Source organism: Culex quinquefasciatus, chromosome 2, assembly GCF_015732765.1.
Source record: "Culex quinquefasciatus strain JHB chromosome 2, VPISU_Cqui_1.0_pri_paternal, whole genome shotgun sequence".
In the NCBI taxonomy this organism is placed as follows: Eukaryota; Metazoa; Arthropoda; class Insecta; order Diptera; family Culicidae; genus Culex; species Culex quinquefasciatus.
The window spans coordinates 56,071,851-56,093,356 of NC_051862.1; the positions used below are offsets into that span (position 1 = coordinate 56,071,851).

Sequence of the window (21,506 nt, forward strand, 5' to 3'; positions counted from 1 at the left end):
GATAAGTCAACATCAAGTTACTTGTTTGGTTGACTATTCAAGCAGGTCATGTCGGTTTAACATCAACTTGTTTTGAATGATTTAAAAAAAAAAAATCTGAAGCCTCTAAAACTATAAATTTAAATCATTTTTTATATTATTTTGTTTATTTAATCAAACTCAAAAAAAAAACAAAAAAATCACTGTTATGTCACCCTTCATTAAAAACCCCATTTCACACCAACCAGCCTTCAATCTGTGTCCAAATGCCATGCAACTTCACTGGAATAATTCATTTCCAACTTCCGGAAACGGTTGTTTGTTTTCCGCGCCATGCAGCTCAATCGATGCACTTGTCTTGGGGTTTTCTTTCTTTCCACCTCTTCCCGGAGATCTGTCCCCGATTGTCGGCCGCACAAGTGGGTGGCATGGGCGTAATTGGCCGCATTACTCCACTTATCACCTGAACAAGAAATGTGGTGGTTGTTTTGTACCTGTTTTTTTCCGGCCACTCTCGCCAACATCGCCACCGGCATTGTGATTGCACAATTATCCAAATTTATCAATCTCGAGACGACGAAACTCGTTAAAATATGCGAACATGAGCCGCGCGTCCGGTGGTGATTGACGTGCCCAATTACACCGCCAAAAGTTTACAAAAGTGTGCGTTTTTTTTTTTTTCATTCCGCGTTGCCTTAATTGACGCCAATTATGATGGCCTGACAGCAGCGAGATTTGACGAACGAAAAATGCATTATGCAGTTTGCTGTAGTTGGAAGAATCGACTGGATTTTTTGAAGTGTCCTCAACAGATTTGCGATGGGTGCGAGGGAAATTGTGTGAAAATTTGCAATAAATTAAAAAAAAACTATTTTTAATTATGAAACATTATAAGTATAAAAATGAGCTTACTAGGAGCTAACAATTAGTTATTTTTAAATTCGTTCCAAGGTTGAATGGTTTAACATACACTTTCAAATTCCCAAAATTTTAATTTGGAAAAAAAAACTGGTTAAAATATAATCGGATTACAATAGCTGATTTTCACAAAAAATTTACTCTTTTGGATTACTTTGTGAAAACGTTAGTTGTAGATGTTACATGTTGTTTCATATTACTTCTCAAACATTTTAATTCACACCTCTTTATGAATAATTTTACATGTTCCACAATGAAAAAGCTAATAGCTATTAGCTATTTTTTCAACATTTTTTTCAAACCGCTGTATCTTCGCAAGGATTGGACTTAAGACAATGGTCAATATGGAGACTTTTATGTAAAATTGTCTGGAAGATCGATTCCCACCATCGGCTTTTGAAAATTTTGACGTTTAGACCACTTTTCAAAATAGTAGTTTATGCAACAAGTTGCAAAAAGAAGATTTTTTCAGCACGAGTCGTACATTTATCCAACGAGGTTTACCGAGTTGGATAAATACGACGAGTGCTGAAAAAATCAAGTTTTGCAACAAGTTGCTTACAACATTTTTTGCAATTCCGAAAAACGATTCTTGAATGGAATTTTATGTCAAACATTCATGCGTTTAGTAAATTCACAGTTCAAAACAAAAAAATATTTAAAAATGTTACTTTTCGATAATAGTGTTGAAAAGTTCAACTTTTCAGCACCCATTTCAGTGCTGAAAAGTAGAACTTTTCAGCACTGGTATTGAAAGGTATTAATTTTCCTTTCTGTTATTTTTGGTAGGGAAAAGTAGGCCGTTTCGTTTCTCCAGAAGGACAGGAAAAGTTGACAGTTTTACAGCGGAATTGCAAAAAAACAGTTTAAGTAAAAGATTTTTGTATATTTTTAGGAGAGACATACCATCCTGCATTTTCGTGAGTCTTTACCTTTTAGGCTATTTCCTCAAAAATTTTGAACGAAAAAAAATCGTGGCTTCACCTTAACATTTAACTTTTAAACATAAAAATTGAAAAATCCAAAAGAAGTGACCTGTATTTTTCTTTCAGTGTATTTTTTCAGAAAGCCCGTCCAATTTTCTACAAATTTGTCTTTGACCACTTTTTGGTACGATGCAACGGCTTCGTGATACAGTCATTTTTAAATTACAGAATTCAAAAATATCTAAATAACTTACGCCCTTCTCAAATGTCATTTTCGAGTACAATTGGCTCCGTATACACAAAAATGGCTTATATAGGCCTAGGATAACATGTCTACAAAGTTTCATTGAAAGCGGAGAGGGTCGGGTACAAAAGTACCAGAAAAAATCCAGATTTGAGCTGGAATGGCTCAATATTATTTTTCAACCTTGCAAAATTATAGTTTGTTTTTAAATTTTTAGGTAATTTGGTCCATTCAGTCATGAGAACTTGCGCAAACCCTTGAATGTACAGATCATTTTGGCCGTGAAAATATTTCAAATCTATTTGTTTGTACCCTTACCATGAAATATATTGATGTCACTTTCAAAAGTTAGATTTTTTCTAAAAGGCACATCTCGTCAAGTTTTTCTTCAAACCCCTAAGAATTAAAATTGCTTTGAAACAAAACATTTTTGGTAATCATATCAATTGATTATTCAAATATTTAAAAAATCTCTTACTTGCATAACAAAAATTTTTTTTTTCATCACAGTTCTCACATAATTGTTTTAAAATATTTTCAGAGTATCTTGACTTTTAAAACTTGTGTAGTTTGTTGTTTAGTCGGAAAAATTATTTGGTACTTTTGAATTGAAAAACAAAAATTACAAAGCAAAATAAACAGCTTTAATTTTTATCAAAAATTTTTGGTATTAAATCAGAGATGAAAGACAAAAACATGATTAATTGCAGCGTTTTGTTTTGAGTGGAAAACAGACAAACATAAACAAATAAAAAAACATTCAAAATTCACTAAACTCAGACCAACCTATTATATTAACCTAACCAATTTATGTTAACAAACAACAGGCAATAAATGCTACTTTGTTTTGTTTAATGAGATCGATTTTATGTCTTCGGCAAATTTGTAAGTTATGATTATGACTATTCGGGAAAAATAGGAACCCGGCAAAAAATAAAATAAATTTGTTTCATATATCTTCTTAGGCTCGTACAAATATTTCTTAAAGTTTTTGTAAGCCCTCCGAAAAATTAAGAGGCAAAAAAACATTTTTGAAACAAAACTTCAAATTACAATGGAAACTGAAGTACAATCAACTGAAATCAATGTTAAATACATTCCTCGGCGTTTATAATCATTTTAAGCATGTTTGGATTTTTAAATCTTTTTTTACATTTTTTAAATGATAGCAAATCAACTGAACTAGTGATAAATGCTTTTTAAAACCCCTTTTTTCCATTCATATGTAAAGACTGTGGTTTGTTTTTTTTTTTCAATTTTTATATTTTATTCTTTATTTGCTTGCCCTTCGATTTCCGTTAAAGAGATGTCAAGAGACAAAAACTTAAAAAAAAAATTAATGAAAAAAAAAGTGATGTTTATTTCCATCCATCCACCCTTTAAAAAATAAAGTTAAAAAAAATCTTTGAATCATGTCAATTAAAAATTAAGTTCGTTTCCAAGGATTCTAGATATCATCAGAAAAGGGCAGCTTCTTAATTTTTTTAACTGATTTTTTTAAAGGGTTAAAATGTATAAAAATAAACATTTTTATGCATGTTTTTATTGTGAAATCAGGAATACGAATATGATAAAATTATCACTGGAAAATTTTATTTAAGGGGTCCCCCGAGCAAAAAAATACAACCAAAAACCCACCGGCAGTCACAAATGTGTACTTTGTAAAGGTTAAATATGGTATACTGTCTTACCCAAAGCTTTCTCAGTCTCAGTTGATAGTCCCAGATGTCTCCTACAAGCTGCATGTCAAACCGATTTGATATCTGGATGGAACACATTATTATTTGAGTTTGAAAATTGTGCTTTTTTTTCTCTAAAATGCTAATAACTCGCTTTAGATTTGACAAATTAGGATGTTTCCCCCTGAATTTTGTTGCATTTTTTAAGTCCTTTCAGATTATTATTATTATTATAGTTTATTTTTGACACTTTACCATAATTTGGCATTCGTGTGGCCCTTTCAGATGTATTTAGAATTTAGCTTAAGCCTTTTTAAGATTTTTGACGTTTTTGAGCATGAGCATGAGCATGGTTGACTGCCAATGAGCTGCTACTCCGTTATGGACAGATCAGCTAAAGTTAAACAATGAATCAAAAATGATCAGTGGGAGCCAACCATCCGTTCACTGTTTAACCCCTGAAGACCCCGACTTTATTAGTCAATACCGGCGCCCTCCCAAGAAGCCTGCAGTTCAACGAAAGGGAGGAATGTTAGTCCGATAGTTGAAGTTGCAGACTCATCAAGCACATAGTTTTTCGTTATATACTTGTTGATACCGCTTGAGACCGTTGAATCCACAGCATCTCCTTCAAGCATCACGTGATTAATTTTTTTTTTTTGGTTTGTAGGATAAGGTATTTGTGTTTCGATGCCTCCCGAGCTACGACGCTATGGGGAGGACTTTCATAACAGACCCGTCGGCGAGCCTTCCGAGCAACGATGCTATGGGAAGGAAGGTCACACACAGTTATTTTGCTCCACTATTAACTCGACGATTCAAATTGTCAGTGCGTCTTTCAATCATTATATAGAAATGGCTTTTTCACCGCAAAAAAATAAAACCTTATTCGAAAAATTTTAACACGATCCACCCGACACCGTGCCTTCCGATCAAAGATATAGGAAGGGCTTTGAAAATCACAAACAATTAATTAGGATTACAAAAGCACAAAAAAGCACCAATTACTCAACGAAAAGACACAAATAATTCAGTAAGGCAAGCGCGTGGCCTCACTGCCCGCAATCGACTGAAGTAGGGAACACAATTAACACCCTGTTAATTTGGAACACAATTACTACGACAAACTCAACCGACGGCGTGCCCTCCGATCAACGATGATAAAGGAAGGACTGAAAACACGATCGATCCTGTCAGGCAAGCACGTTGCCCCACCGCCCGCATGCGACACACAGAATTCACGACAAAAGGCACACACAAAAAATCACTTTTCACTCCGAATATTTTTTACGATCACGCGCTCCCTTTACAAATTATGCACTCACCCCATACGAACAGTGGCACAAAAGCACACAAAAAAATTAACCTGAATAATCACGACTTCGCGTCCCCACTTCCAGCGCACCAATGATGCTCTTTTAAAATTTTTGACGTTTTTGAACCTTAAAACTTTGTGTCCCGATTTGCCCCACTGCCCGTTAACCTAAAGTGCTCATATTTGGCCTGATGCTCGTTTTATATGTACAAACAACCCCTGAAAATTTCAGGCAGATTGGTTAAGTCGATGCGAGATGGGTGTGCTTTGCTTGTGGACTCGCTCTTAAATCAAAGGTTGAGAGAATTTAACACGAGTTTCACTTAAGAAAATAACAAATCGGAACAATAGTTTTATGTTTGCGAAATTCTAGAGATTTTCTTGGGCTAATACCCACTAGCTGTTTTTAATTGATCCGATACTTGCTTCTTTGGTGAGTATATTACTCAAAATTCGCAGAAGTTTCGGATGACCTAGAACATCACAAAAGCTTTTTATCACATAGTTACCGATAAAAACTCTTTTTAAATGCTTTAATCCTACGTCATAGCTCTAAACTCAGCAAAAATTCAAGTTTTTTTATTCAATCTACAAAAAAAATCCACCGAAAAATTCATCGTAACGCGATACGTCCATTGGATTTTCCACGGTTTACTTTAAATCACGTCGCATTTTCATCTGCAAAGTTTGTTTAGATATGAAGTTTTCCCGCCTGAGTGCAGCCTGAGACGTCGGCGCATCATCAAACAAAACCGAGAAAGCTGGGGGGGGGGGGGGGAGATTGTGTTGTTCCCTTTTTTTTGTGCAACAGTTTTTTATTATTGTTTGCGATATCAATTCGACGTTATCCGAGCTCGAGCATCATCATCGGTGCCGTATCGTATCATTATTATAATAATCTTCGATTTTTATTATTAACGGAGGGTGCCGCCTCCGGATTTCAATTCGAGCTGCGTTTTTTCTCTTCTACTTTTTTTCCATTCCGGTTAGTACCTCGACTAAAACAGTTAACATGTTTCTGGTAATGTTAACTTTGAGGCCGGGCCGTGCTCCAACAAGTGCAACAACAAGCCAACATTTCCAACACGATTCAGGAAAAACAAGAATCACACCCATATCGCTCTTCCAATACGCACACTCTCTGCTTCAGCGTTCAGCTCTTGGATTGTTGCTTGACTTGATGTTGCTTTTTATGCTGCTCCAGCTGCAGTCAGTGCATTGCCGCCTTTTTTCTGTTCATTCAACTGTGAACTCGAAACCTCCCTCCAACTTCCCCTCCCACCAGACTTGGTTTAGGGCCAGTGAAATTTGAAAGCGGATCCGGAGCATATGTTTTTCGGAATGTTTACATCTTCCAGGGCCAAGCCAGAAGCCAGAAGTGCAATGAGGCGATGCATTTCTGTTGGAGCAGTTTTGAAGAAGTAGTTGCAGCTGACGCACGTCCGCCGTTAGGTTTCGGTTTCGGCTCGGTGGTGCGAATTGTTTCTATTTTTTTTTTTCTCGGTGTGAATTACGCAGCAATAGCGAGCTATTGGATCGATTCACGAAGTCGAACCTTGGTAAAAACGCTTGTTTGTTATGGTTAATCGTTTCTTGACATGTACTGCATCGCTAGATTGTCAGACAAAATTATTACAAATATTTAAAAAATCTTTAATGCCCACTCAAATGCAGCCTTGGCTGAACAACTTATAATTGTCGATGTAGTATTAAAAGTGATTAACTCCAAGCATTCAGTGCAGCTTGCACAAAACCGCTGCCAACTCAACTAGAAATTTGGAGCATCCCCTAACCTACTAGCCAACACATTTCCGCAAATTTGGTGCCCCAAAAGATGCCCTCATGCAAACCGCTAAACCCTTTTTATGCGAGCTATTTCTTTTTTAAATACCTTCACCAAGGTGCCCAATAGTGAACGCCCATCACACACCCCGGAGATTTAACGCTTTTCACCTTTTTGGGACCAATCTTCAACCATAAGCAGCCGGACAACCCCGCAACCCATTCAGTTCAACGCACTTGGGTCGGGCTTCTTCAGCTCACCAGCATGCCATTAACCCACTTCCGCTGACCATGAAAGAAGTGCCCACACCAGATGGCGCGTAGGCTTACTTACCACCAAGTTCACGGAGCGTGCGTACGACCATCACTTAGAGGCGCTTCGTGACTTGGAGCGCATCGAAGCGGCGGGGGTTGGCGATGAGCTACGTAAAATGAGTTCGTCAGATGTTTGTATCACAAACTTAATCAGTGTTGCCAGATAACTCCAACACTAACCCCACTCAAAGCAAAGCAGATGAAGCGGTAACGTACTCTATGGACGACCCCCTAACGCACCGCAGCATCGCCTCTGCTGTCTGTCACGGTGGACACGTGCTCAGGGCTTATATCCGACGCGCAGGTTTCTCCGTTTTGTTGCAAGGGTGGAAGAGGTGTGAAGTTCCTAATCCAGTCGATGTACAGTAGGCAGCCGATGGTTTGACAACAAAAAAAACATGCATTCGAAATTCAATCGTTGTACAGTTTTACCTTGGCTGGGGCTATTGCAAGATTCCTACTCGGTTCTAGGCATTCGAAGCCTGAATGGTTAGACAATCCAAACTGATTTTAGACCTATTTCCCTTCCACGCCGGGATTCAAACTTACGTCCTCTTGGATTGCAAGTTCAAATGCCGTCTGCCAGAACACCTACCATTTTTGAGCATGCTACGTGAAATTGTCCAAGGATTCCGATAAAAAATATTTTCAGACATAGACACCGTCAAATCGAAGGCTAGATTTTTCGGGCATAAGACTATTTTCCTAGAAAGACAAACTTATTTCCTTTCATTTGCGTCCAAGACAACTAAAATCGGTGAAAATGGCGTGGAGCTATGATTTTTTGAAAAATGTGGTTTTTGCTAAAAATGACAAAAATTTCTTTTTTGGGACCACCCTAGATGGTGTAGATCCATAGGCTAAACAAAAAAATATGGGTCATATTATTTCGGACAAGAAACCTCCAGAAAAAATTTGAGTCCGATCGGAGAACTTTTTTTCGGTGAAAATGCTGTATATTTAACTTAAAAACACTTCTCTACAAAGCGGTATTTTTTTAATTTCAATTTTTATATTTTTGAATCCAGCTGAAACTTTTTTGGTATGCCCAAAGAAGCCATTTTGCATCATAAATTTGTCCATATAATTTTCCATAACAATTTGGCAGCTGTCCATAGAAAAATGATATATGAAAATTCAAAACATCTGTATCTTTTGAAGGAATTGTTTGATCGATTTGGTGTCTTCGGCAAAGTTGTAGATATGGATAAAGACTACACGCAGAAAAATAAGGCATATTTGAATCAACAAAACGTTTTGTTAATTTAAAAATCAAGATCACTAAACTTTTTCAAAACAAAAAAAGATTTTTGTCGAATTAAGAAAATCAAGGTTTGTTCCAACGCAAAATCGGCGTTGATTATATTCAACAAAATTTTGTTGAATCAAACCTCGTACAGGCTGATTATACAAAATATTTTTCTACGTGTACACTGAAAAAATGATACACGGTAAAAAAAACGGTATGGTTTAGAGATCGCGCAAAAACGTTTTGGCTTAGTTAAGATTTATTGAATCAATTTTTTAAATCGAAATATTGGTCGCAAAAATTTTTCAACATCATTCTTCGATGTAAAATCGAATTTGCAATAAAAAAGTATTGTAGTGAAATTTTGATAAAGTGCACCATTTTCAAGTAATAGCCATTTTTAGTTAAGGTTATTGAAAATAGTCACAGTTATTTATTTTGGCTGTGGCATTCCCCACCTTTGAAAAAAATATTTTTGAAAAGCTGAGAAAATTCTCTATATTTTGCTTTTTGAACTTTGTTGATACGACCCTTAGTTGCTGAGATATTTCCATACAAAGATTAAAAAACAGGAAAATTGATATTTTCTAAGTCTCACCCAAACAACCCCTTATTTTCTTATGTCGATATCTCAGCAATTAATTGTCCGATTTACAATGTTAAAATATGAAACATTTGCAAATTCCGATATTTTCAAAAACAATATTTTCAAAAAAAAATAAATAAAGACTCACATTTCAAAAGGGCCAAACATTCAATATTACGCCCTTTCATATTTATCTGAAAAGATCGGAAAATTTCACGAATGTTTCATGTTTTTACATTGAAGCAACTAAAGGTCGTATCAACAAAGTTCAAAAAAATATAGAGAATTTTCAAAATATTTTCAAAAATATATCTTTTTCAAAAGTAGGCAAAAATTGGCAATTATTTAAAAAAAATAAATGACTGCTACTAATTTCAAAAACCTTATTTATGGTATGGTATGGTTGGTCCATACAAACATATTGTATAGACAATTGTCCACGAAGGTAAAGGGGGGTTAAGATTTCAAAAAAAAATGTCCACGTGGTTTATAGATACAGCCATGCCTCCGTTTTGCACGCCTTGGTTTTGCACTGCCCCGGTTTTGCACCGTTCAGCTGCCTCGGTTAAGCACGGCCCAGTGCTTAACTGAAGCACAGAGCTTATGGGATTTTGGCTATATGGGAGACATTGGCTATAATTCTATGAATAATCATGCAAACATCAAAAAATTATAGTGTTTTGGAATCGGGATGATGTCAGCTATCCATTAAAATTTTTATTTCATTAAAATTTTCACAAAAATACGTATTTTTCCTACATTTTGAAAATGCATATTTTTTTCTCTAAAGAAACCAAAAATATATTTTAATTGCAATATATGTACCAAATAATCAAATTTTTCATACATTTTGGATTTAACAATAACATTTTTAGAAAATACTCAAAATTTTCACAAAACTACGTATTTTCGAAAAAAAAAAATACTTAAAATTTTAATTTTTACAATATGGGTATCAAACGATCAGGATTTTTTCATACATTTCGAATTTAATAATAACATTTTTAGAAAATACTCAAAATTTTCACAAAACTATGTGTTTTCGAAAAAATACTCAAAATTTCAATTTTTACAATATGGGTATCAAACGATCGGAATTTTTTCATACATTTCGAATGTAATAACAACAATTTTAGAAAATACTCAAAATTTTCACAAAACAACGATTTTTTGAAAAAAAGTACTCAAAATTTCCGTTTTTACAATGTGGGTATCAAACGATCGGGATTTTTTAATAAATTTCGAGTGTAATAACAACATATTTTGAAAATACTCATAATTTTCACAAAACTACGTAATTTCGAAAAAAATACTCAAAATTTCAATTTTTAAAATATGGGTATCAAACGATCGGGATTTTTTAATTCATGTAATAACAACCCATATTGTGATACCCATATTGTGAAAATTGAAATTTTGAGTATTTTTGCCTTTCTTACTAAAGAAAGGTATAGGGTTTGCTTTTGGCTCCGACGCCAAATCAAGCTTCGTTCCCAAATCATTTCTCGAGCAATATTCATTCGAAAAATCTGCAAAAAATCATGGACGATCGATTTTCGACGCCCGATCGATTGACAATGACAGAATTGGTCTACCTCCAATATCCGAATTTTGGCGCTTAATTTACTGTAGAGCACGCGTGACGTCCGTGTGTGGTAAAAAGTGCTCAATTTTGTGGTAGGGGTTTCTCAGAGCCCACATTATGGATTTAAGCTCTCTTGGGCGCATTTGAAAGGGGATGTGCTGAACCTGAACCAGTTCCATACCAAATTTGAATTTATCCATTTTTATGGGGACTCGGAGTGTGTTTTCACCAAATCAGGCGGTTTTCAAATGAAAATTCGGTCGAAAATTGAAGTATTGAAATCGTTTATTTATCCAAAAAATTGCATTTTTCCAGCCCTACATCCTCCCAAATTTTCATCCAGGTCGGTAATGTGGTTCTTGATTTACAGCTTGTGGACCAATTCACTGTGAGGGGGGAAAACCCCTAAAAAAGGTAAAAGCCAATTTTCACCAAATGCCAAAACTATTCCTTTGGCATTTTATCTAATTTTTTCTCCACATCATAATCTAGACCATACTCGATGTTCTGAAACAAATTTGACCTCATTCGGATTTACCGTTCAGATTTTAGAAAATTTCCATTTTGCCTTTCTTACTAAAGAAAGGTATAGGATTTGCTTTTGGCTCCGACGCCAAATCAAGCTTCGTTCCCAAATCATTTCTCGAGCAATATTCATTCGAAAAATCTGCAAAAAATCATGGACGATCGATTTTCGTCGCTTCGTCGCTTCGTCGACAAGTTGTCAAGTTGAGCTTCACATGCAGACGCGAGCAATGCTGGCGCGTGATGCTGGCGCGTATAGAGTTTTGATACTAGATTACCCCCTTTTAGTGCACGTTGCTTTATCGATTGCTCGGTCATCACACATCGCCTATCATTATTTTCTATGCTAAGCTTCAGTGAACGCAAACTAGACGCAAGCAGCTATCTGTTCTGAAGCCTCATGCTTATTCTTTTGCCTTTCTTTTTTGTTTTGCTCATTCTCTGATCGATATCTGGGCGAACGAATTTCTGGGAAGTGTCCAAGCCTCCCATGTGCCAGTGACAATGCACATCGCGGATTTGGTTTTCTAGCTTCGGTACTAGCCTTTTTGTGTATTAGTATTTTTGTTTATCGTACAAGCGCACCAAGGTGGTTTATTCGGTACGTTTGCGTTTGTCGTAGTGAAGTCCCACCGAGCGCTCAGTCGTTGTTTGCTTCCCAATCCCAAAAACGCCTAAATGCATACTCTGGCTTGCTTATTGAAAGCTCACAATTTTGCCTAACGCCTAAATGACAGTTTAGTGAATTACAGTAGGCGTTTCAAAGCTTTCAAGAACATTTATGCGGCTTTACCGTTACATCGTTGTTTACAACACGGCAAATTCTCGTGTGTTGAAACACTTTCTGCCAGTCATTTTGTTACCACTTTAACGCTCTGGAGCAAGACGGAATTATTTTGTTTTCTCGTTAATTTTTAATATTTTGAAAAGTGCAAAAAAACATTCAGAGAATACGAACAATTTAGCGATATGCAGAAAACATTATGAACATCGCAAATTGTGAGCTAAATCTCTGTCGCAAAAAACATGTGTTCTGATTTTAAAATCGAAAATGCTTGTGTGCGAGCACAGCTTACAACCGGCCATGGCAAATGGGGCAAAAACCAGCGCTTTTCAGTTATATGAAAAAATATGGTTGAGTTTCGAATTGTATTATGAATGGACCATTCTTTATTTTGCTATTTCTTTGAAAAAAAAAATCAACTGCCGTTAACTTCCTTTTGTAAGAAAGGCTCTATCTCACCCCAGGTGGGATTAAATCGGGTTTTTTTCGAAAATACGTAATTTTGTAAATTTTTTGAGTATTTCCTAAAAATTTTTTTATGACATTCGAAATGTATGAAAAAATCCCGATCGTTTGATGCCCACATTGTAAAAACGGAAATTTTGAGTACTTTTTTTTAAATTCGTAGTTTTGTGAAAATTTTGAGTATTTTTTAAAAATGTTTTTATTACATTCGTGATGCATGATAAAATCCCGATTGTTTGATACCCATATTGTAAAAATTGAAATTTTGAGTATTTTTTCGAAAATACGTAGTTTTGTGAAAATGTTGAGTATTTTCTAAAAATGTTGTAATTACATTCGAAATGTATAAAAAAAATCCCGATCGTTTGATACCCATATTGTAAAAATTGAAATTTTGAGTATTTTTTTTTTTCGAAAATACGTAGTTTTGTGAAAATTTTGAGTATTTTCTAAAAATTGTTGTTATTACATTCGAAATGTATGAAAAAATCCTGATCGTTTGATACCCTTATTGTAAAAATTGAAATTTTGAGATTTTTTTGGAAAATACGTAGTTTTGTGAAAATTTTGAGTATTTTCTAAAAGTGTTATTGTTACATCCAAAATGTATAAAAAAAAACCTGATCATTTGATACCCATATTGCAATAACAATAAATTTTTGGTTTCTTTAGAGAAATAATATGCATTTTCGAAATACAGCAAAATTACGTATTTTTGTGAAATTTTTCATGAAATAATAATTTTAATGGATAGCGGACATCATCCCGATTCCAAAACACTATAATTTTCTGATGTTTGCATGATTTTTCTTACGATTAAAGCCAATGTCTCCCATATAGCCAAAATCCCATAAGCTCTGTACCTCGGTTATGCACGCCTCGGTTTTGCATCCCCCATATGCGGTGCTAAACCGAGGCACGACTGTAATCCTATAATGATGTAAAATGGCTTCTTAGGGCATACCGAAAGCTCAGGGAATTGCTGTTATGCATGTAACTTTTATGCCTAATTTGATTTTTGATTAAAATACGAAGGACTACTATCCAACTATCCAGTTTTCCCTGTACTCATATGTGCCTCAGCTGATGCTGCTGCTTCTGGAGGTCGCCTATGTGGTCAACAGCACTGAAACACCGTTGTTGGCTGAAGCAAAACAAAGCTGAAAAACTTTCTTCGAACGATTTTTTTACTCTGTTGGTTTCCTCTTCTATCGTTACTCCTCTAAAAGAAGCAATTTGGATGGACCCCAAAGCTGTCTGTGTGTGGTTTCAACGAGAGATTCAGATAACAAATACACCTCTACTTCGGGCGTGTATTTGTGTTTGAGTTTTTTTTTCTCCCCCTTGATGTTCACATTATTGGTCATGATCGGTTGGTTTAGTGTGTTCATATAGATAAGAAAAATAGCGATGAAGCCAGCTCCCAAACAAAGTAAGGTAAATTTCATTAACTCTATGGTGCGTTTCCCGTCTGCTCGTCGAGGTCTCGGAAGATGTGTAATGATGGATCCATCGACTGCTGCCAGCCTAGACATGCGAAACAATTGGTTTCTTGCCAAGCAAAAAAAAAAACTGGAGGCCCTTTCGTGCGGAAATGCTTTCAGCCGTACCTGTATGCAAACTGCCGAGACTTGGAAGCCCAGCAGCTTCCGAGATGTGCAGCCGAAGCTTCCTTCGGCAAAGAGTGCGATTTAATGGGTTTCCCCCCTTTGTATTGCTGGCTGGCGGTACGAGCAGAAACTTTTGGAAATTGATTCAATTTATTGGATGTTGTTTGCGTAAGAAACAAACTAATTACTGACTTTGCTTCCCGCTGTCAAGTTGGTGGTCTTCGAATTACAGCCACACGTTTTAAAATGTTCAAAGATTGCCATAGCCAATTAGTTATTGTTTTGAAATTGCCGTCTGTGTGGATCAATCGGACCGCACACAGGACTCACAATCCAGAAGTCATTGGATTGAATCCCGCATCCCTCTGCCGTTCTTTCAAACACTCTAGGAGCCTAAGCAGTGAAGTCCTTGAAGATAAAAGAAAGATACTGGTTACTGATACCGATTGATGACGTATAGATACGTATAGATATAGTTTCCAGACCTACAATTTTTAATAACTTGTTAAGAAACGATGTGAGTCTCAGTCATACTGGCACAATTTGAAACAATTTTCGAACAACAGTTTTAAAAGTCAGTTGATCTCTTGTTCCTGAATGGCTTCAAATCGATTTTCTTAAATTATTTTCAAGATCATCCCACCAGTAACACCCAATCGCTTGCTTAATATCCCACACAATTGGTTCCATCTTCAATTGGAAACACCAATAAAATCCAATCCAACCCCCGTTATCGCGATCCATCCCACTGGGCAAACTCGCCCGTTCGATCGCTTCCCAGTTCTTCCGAACGTGCCGGAGAGTTTTAAAACTCGGACTTGCCCATCAATTGCAGCCGCGCTCAAGATTTTCACCGCACCCATCATCGCACATTACACATTGCATCGATCTGCTCGGGCACCACAAGCCATGAATCATACTTTCAGCCCGAGTGGAGCAGCTCAGCAGCATCGAAAACATGACTGATTGAATTAAGTCTTCACTTTAATCAGAAAATTGCTCCAATGAAATTTAACTTATTTCATCAATTTGTGGCATCCTGCGGTGAGGGGGGGAGTAGACTGAAGGGGAGAAATGCAGACTGGTAGAAATTGCAGATATTGAAAGGTACACACTACACAAAATAAAGTACAAACAGAAAGCTTCGAGAGGGGAAAAGTTTGCCGCCGAAGGCGGCGCTGGCTTTGAATTCTTCAAGCAAATTTTAATTTTATATGCTACAATATATGATATCGAGGTTATCGGTGTACCAGGCAGCCAACATCAGTTGTGCGCAGATAAAAAATGATGAGCAGACGGCTCTTCAGCGACGTCGGATTGAGTTGTACCGCCGAGGTTCAGCAAATAATTGCGTGCAACAACATCGACGATACAATTTGTATACAAAACAAACGTGTTTCCAAATGTTAAATTGCACGCCGACGAGCGTTTTTTTTAAAGAGCTTCGCCGAGAACGCGGTTTGTTTTTGAAGAGCCGTTGACGTCGGTTCGCGAAGAGCGAATTTCGTTGTGTAACGCACGCCTGCATGAGAAGTCACGGTCGTCGAAGTTAACCTGGTGTTTTGGAGTTGGTGCCGGTTTGCAGCATTCATAAGGAGGTGGGTTAAGTGAAAATTGATGAGTTTAGTAATTTGTGGCAACACAAAGGGCTCAGTAACTGGAATGAGCACTGACACGTTATGTCAACAGTTCTGCTAGCATTGTTATGATTTTGTTTAGTCTGTTGAATTTATTTGGGGCATTCAATTACCCAACTGTCATGAAATGTCCTAGATATATTTATAACAATTGGTTTGATTAACCATAAAAATCCCAAACCATCTTTTGATGAATGTCACTTTTTATTTTACGAAATTTGGCATATCAAATGATAGAACAAAACTTTTTTTATTTGGTCGTCTTGGATAATTTTGAAAGAAATGTGAAATCTGGTAAATTTGGATTGGAAACCTAGGCATCATCCATAAAGTGTCACGCTTAAATCGGGCAAGTTCTCTTAGATTTCGGTCATTCGATTTTTTTTTTGTATTTTTTAATCCGACAGAAACTTTTTTGGTGCCTTTGATATGCCCAAAGAAGCCATTTTGCATCATTAGTTCGTTCATATATTTTTTCATACATATTTGGCAGCTGTTCATACAAAAATGATGTATGAAAATTCAAAAATCTGTATCTTTTGAAGAAATTTTTTGATCGATTTGGTGTCTTCGGCAAAGTTGTAGGTATGGATATGGACTACACTGAAAAAAATGATACAAGGTAAATTTTTTTTGATGATTTTTAATTTAACTTTTTGTCACTAAAACTTGATTTGCAAAAAAGCACTATTTTTATTTATTTTTTTCATTTTTTGATATGTTTTAGAGGACATCAAATGCCAACTTTTTAGAAATTTCCAGCATGTGCAAAAAATCTTTGACCAAGTTACTGATTTTTTCAAAAAATTCAAAAATTGGTCGCAAAAAATTTTCAACTTCATTTTTCGATGTAAAATCAAATTTGCAATCAAAAAGTACTTCAGTGAAATTTTGATAAAGTCCACCGTTTTCAAGTTAAGGCTATTTTTAGGTAACTTTTTTGAAAATAGTCGTAGTTATGATTTTATTTAAATTAGTGCAATTAGTGCCCACTTTTGAAAAAAATATTTTTTAAAAGCTGAGATTCTTTAAATTTTGCTTTTTTGAACTTAGTTGATACGACCCTTTGTTGCTGAGATATTGCCATGCAATGGTTAAAAAACATAAAAATTGATGTTTTCTAAGTCTCACCCAAACAACCTACCGTTCGATTTACAATGTTAAAATATAAAACATTCGTAAAATTTTCCGATCTTTTCGAAAATAATATCTTCAAAATTTTTAAACCAAGACTAACATTTTAAAAGGGCGTAATATTGAATATATGGCCCATTTGAATTGTTAGTCTTAACTGAAAATATTGTTTTTGAAGAAATCGAAAAATTTCACGAATATTTCATATTTTAACATTGTAAACCGGACCATAAGTTGCCGAGATATCGACGTTAGAAAATGGTGGGTTGTTTGGGTGAGACTTGGAAATCATCAATTTTCCTGTTTTTAAACCTTTGCAGGGCAATATCTCAGCAACTGAGGGTCGTATCAACACAGTTCATAAAAGCAATATATAGAGAATTTTCTCTGCTTTTCAAAAATATTTTTTCAGAAGTGGGCAAACATGTGCACTTATTTAAAAAAAATGAAAAACTGCGACTATTTTGAAAAAAGTTACCTATAAATGGCCTTAACTTGAAAACTTTATCAAAAATTCACTTCAGTACTTTTTGATTGCAAATTTGATTTTACATCGAAAAATGAAGTTGAAAAATTTTTGCGACCAATATTTCGATTTTTTGAAAAAAATAGTATTGTTTAAAAAATTCATAACTCAGTCAAAGATTTTTTGCACAACCTGGAAATTTCTGAAAAGTTGGCATTTAATGTCCTCTAAAACATATTAAAAAATGAAAAAAAATATAAGAGATTTTTGCAAATCAAGTTTTAGTGACAAAAAGTTAAATAAAAAATTATCAAAAAAAAATTACCTTGAACCATTTTTTTTCAGTGTAGTCCATATCCTTACCTACAACTTTGACGAAGACACCAAATCGATCAGAAAATTCCTTCAAAAGATACAGAATTTTGAATTTTCATGTATAGTTTTTGTATTTGTATTTGTATGGAAAATTATATGGACAAACTAATGATGCGAAATGGCTTCTTTGGGCATACCAAAAGCACCAAAAAAGATTCAGTCGGATTATAAAATAGAAAAATTAAAATTCTAAAAAAAAGACCGATTTCGTAGAGAATTGCTCACATCTAGTATTGAATCAAAACCAAAATCGTTTTTTTTTTTTTGTTGTTTAGCATTGTGCTTTTTAGAAAAGTTTATTTTAATTCCAAAATAATTCCAAAAAACATATTTTCGAACGGATCAGAAAATTTCACAAATGTTTCATTTTATAACATTTATCTCAGCAACCAGCCTTTGATGCTTCTTAAAGGAATTCAGGATTTTTTGTATGATTATTCGATATTCTTTCTGCCAAGTTTTAGTTAAGATCAAATTTTAAAAGACCATATTGAACGAAGCACTTCATCAATATTTCTGTGAAATATTTTACGATTGAAAATTCGATTTTACATTAGAACCAGTCAGTATATGTTTCTATGTTATACAAAAAAAATCAAACAAATCAGAACTCATGCCAAATTTTCTTGTCGTACTTTTCTATGGCTCAAAAGTTGCAACAACTTATTCTCGAAAATAAATTTTCGAAAAAAAATTAGGAATCGGAAAAAAAGTTCGTTCCATTTTTTCCCTGAATAGTCCTCATTTATACCTACAACTTTGCCAAATACACTAAATCGATCAGAAAAAAGTACAGATTTTTGAATATTTGCGTACCATTGTTGTATAAGCTGCTGCCAAAATTGTATGGAGACTTTTATGGGTGAACTTAGTACCCAAAATGGCTTCTTTGATCATCGGAAAGGCCCCAACAAAGCTCTAGCCAAACAAAAAAGAATGCAGAAAATAAAAATGTAAAAAATTGAGAAACTTCGTAGAGATTTGCTCAGTTTGAAAATAATAAAATGTGTGTAACAAAAGTTTTGGTAAATCAGATGATGTTTAAGTTTAATAGAGTAGGGAAAAATTGGAAAAATTGGAAAAAATAAGAGAAGAAATAAAAAAGAGAAACAATCATCGGGGAAAATAATTATTGAAACAAAAACAAATGAGCGATGTACTTAATTTGTTACGCAAGCTAGGTTACAACTAGTTAACATAACGTTTTTAAATCCCTTCAAACAAACGAAACATTCCAAAAGAAAGCTTCTTTTTAAAACCCATACCCCCTGACAACCGTCTCTCCCCTTGCGGTGAACAAATCCGCGATTTTAATGTCCGAAAAAAACAAACTTTACACTCTGCCCATAAATTAAGCGCTTCTTGACTTAATCCCCGCCTTACTGCCGTGGTGGTGTTTGGAATGTTTTCCCGCGCCATAACCCTTTACACCCCGAAAGTACCGTTCCGCGCATTCACGTAATGGATGACATTTCTCTCGCATCATCACCATCAAAAAGCACGCTTTGACGGTCGGTAGCTTGCTGTATCATAACTTTAACGACGTTTGACATAAACTTCATTTCCCTAGCCGTGTCGAGTCGAGACTCCAAGTCGCACGCTTTCATCCATCAAAACAGTGCCGTCTTCTTACCTATTGCTTCATTTATCGCTCTGCCTCTTGTTTGTTTCAAGCGCTTAAAAAGTTGGCGATTCCGCCGTCACGAGGCGCCACCGGTCTTCAGCTTCCAAAAATTACTCTGCGCAGCTCCGCCTCCTCCTCACTTTCTTCTATTTTGATTATTTTTAATGCTCTTTTTCTGCTGTTGTTTCTCACAGTTTCACTGTCATCGCTCACTTCTTCCTCTCTGTGTTGCGACTAATGAGACACAGCTCCGTGCAAATCACTTTTCGATCTGATCCACTTTTTTTGTTGTGCGAAAAAAGGTCGTCCCCTGGATTTTCTCTTTTGACTCTGTTACTGACACCCGCGTAAAGGCCTCTCGAAAACCACGCGACGGGTCGTGCTTCTTTGCTGAACACGAACACCCTCAACACACCACAACACAACACTCTTCCTCACAACTTCACAAACAGTTAATTAACTGTTAGTCGATTGAACTACAACCTAGCCGGCTACTTCCAGCTCACTGCTGTCGAACACTCTGGGGTGCGAATTTCTCATGCCATGGTAAATCGCGTTTTCCCTTGCATCGGAAAACGTAACTCAGACAATCATTCTTCACCAAGGTAGGCGATCTTCACCGTAACCGCAACTTCGTCGGAAGATCCGCGCTGAACGGAAACAGAACTTGCATGCAAAGCGCAATCCAAGCAGTCGCGCAAAAAAAACACTCGAACGGTTCTCGCGCAACTCCACTCTCGCTCTCCGCGGACGACTCGATCGCACATCCACTCGGTAACGTTAGGTTCGGTAGACTGACGGTCGTAGCAGGCGACGCCCGGAGCCGAACCCGTGTTCCAGCAGCGTTGATAAGCGAGCGCGAGAGGGAGAGCGGCACGCTGCCAAGTTTGGGCCAAGTTTCGCTCGCGATCGCGAGAGCGTTGGAAAATGAGGAAAAACAAACGATCGCCGATCATGTTGCGACGCGCTCAGCTGTTTTATGTTTATGTTTTTGTTTTGTGCGAGCCGCGGCTTTGTTTTGTTTTGACGTGTGTTTGTTGCAGCAGAGTTGTGGTGCAACCTGAAGCGCTTGGGACGTGTTCTGCGGTTCAGTTTGAACAAAAGATTGTAAAGTTATGAAAAATTTAATACATCTTGTCTTTGGCTTTGTTTGGTCAGCAGGACATGGCGGGCGAGGTTCAGTTTTTTGTTCCTGCTGAAAAACGTGCCTTTCGTTGGTGATGTGAATGTTTGCGCGAATTTGAGCGCGCGCAAAGTGTGGAACCTTCTCTATTTGGGGAAATTTGATGAAGTCTCGACTTTCGTAACAGGTTTGCGACGTGACTTTTAAGTAAATTGAAGGTTATGTAAAGGGATCACTTTTCACGGAAATTAAGTAGCAAAGGATTTCTGTTTAAATTTCTAATGAACCACACACTGATTTGGCTTATTCAAATTGTGTCAACATTATTGTGTGCCTAACCTAATTTTATTTATTTATTTCATGCATTATTGCCAGTTTTAGACTTTCAAAATTGTTTCAATCTTTTGCAAGTATTTTTTCCAGTTTCAGAGTTGTTTTTAAGTTTAAGGACCATTTAAAAGTCTAAAAATTTGGTGATCCTCTTGAATTTTTAAATATTTTTTAATGAATTTTATATTTTTTCGATCTTTATTGCTGTTTGGCCTTAATTTTTCATAAGTTTGCTCTATTTTTTCTCTTTTTGCAATTATTTTGAACAGATCATTTACCTTTATATAGCTTTACTTGAGATTTCATGATTTTGCTAGAGAATTGTTTTATTTTCCATGTTAAAAATGAGCTTCTATTTTGGTATAGTTTGTTTTCATTTCGATTTAAATTTAAAATTTCTGTAGTACAGGTAAGATTTGTTTCACACTAACTTTTCTAAACTTTTTGTAAGTTTAATTCAAAATAAAACTAAAAAAAAAAAACAAAAAACTAAAAAAAAAAAAAAAACAAAAAACAAAAAACAAAAATAACCAAGAAAATAACTTTTAATTAATTTTTTTTTAATTATGCTTTGATACCAACAGCTTTTCTGAGGCTTGAACTACGACCTCGACCTAGACATGAGCCGAGGTGAAACATAAAGTCTGAAAAATCGAATCGTCGCTGCATCATAAAAAAGAAAGCCAGACGATAATTGCTTAAAAATCAATTTCTGTCTGGCCTAAAAATAGTTTCTGTATTTAATTTCTTTCGTTCGCGACTTGAAATGACCGCGTTACATCGTCAATAATGGATGTAATGGTTTTTATCACCTTGCTTGCGGAATAAGTTATCTATTGGTTGAGCGTTAATTTG

The 21,506-nt window shown here is 35.8% G+C and overlaps 1 protein-coding gene across 1 annotated transcript in view; it reads right to left on the minus strand.

The window, feature by feature from the left end:
* The window catches only part of LOC6039653 (myosin-IIIb), a 191,676-nt gene extending 171,695 nt beyond the window's left edge, over nt 1–19,981 (minus strand). Inside the window, exon 1 of the mRNA XM_038250748.1 lies at nt 19,208–19,981. The gene's annotated coding sequence lies outside the window, so the exon portion shown is untranslated. The remainder of the gene's footprint in view (nt 1–19,207) is intronic.
* Nucleotides 19,982–21,506: the final 1,525 nt, after the last annotated feature.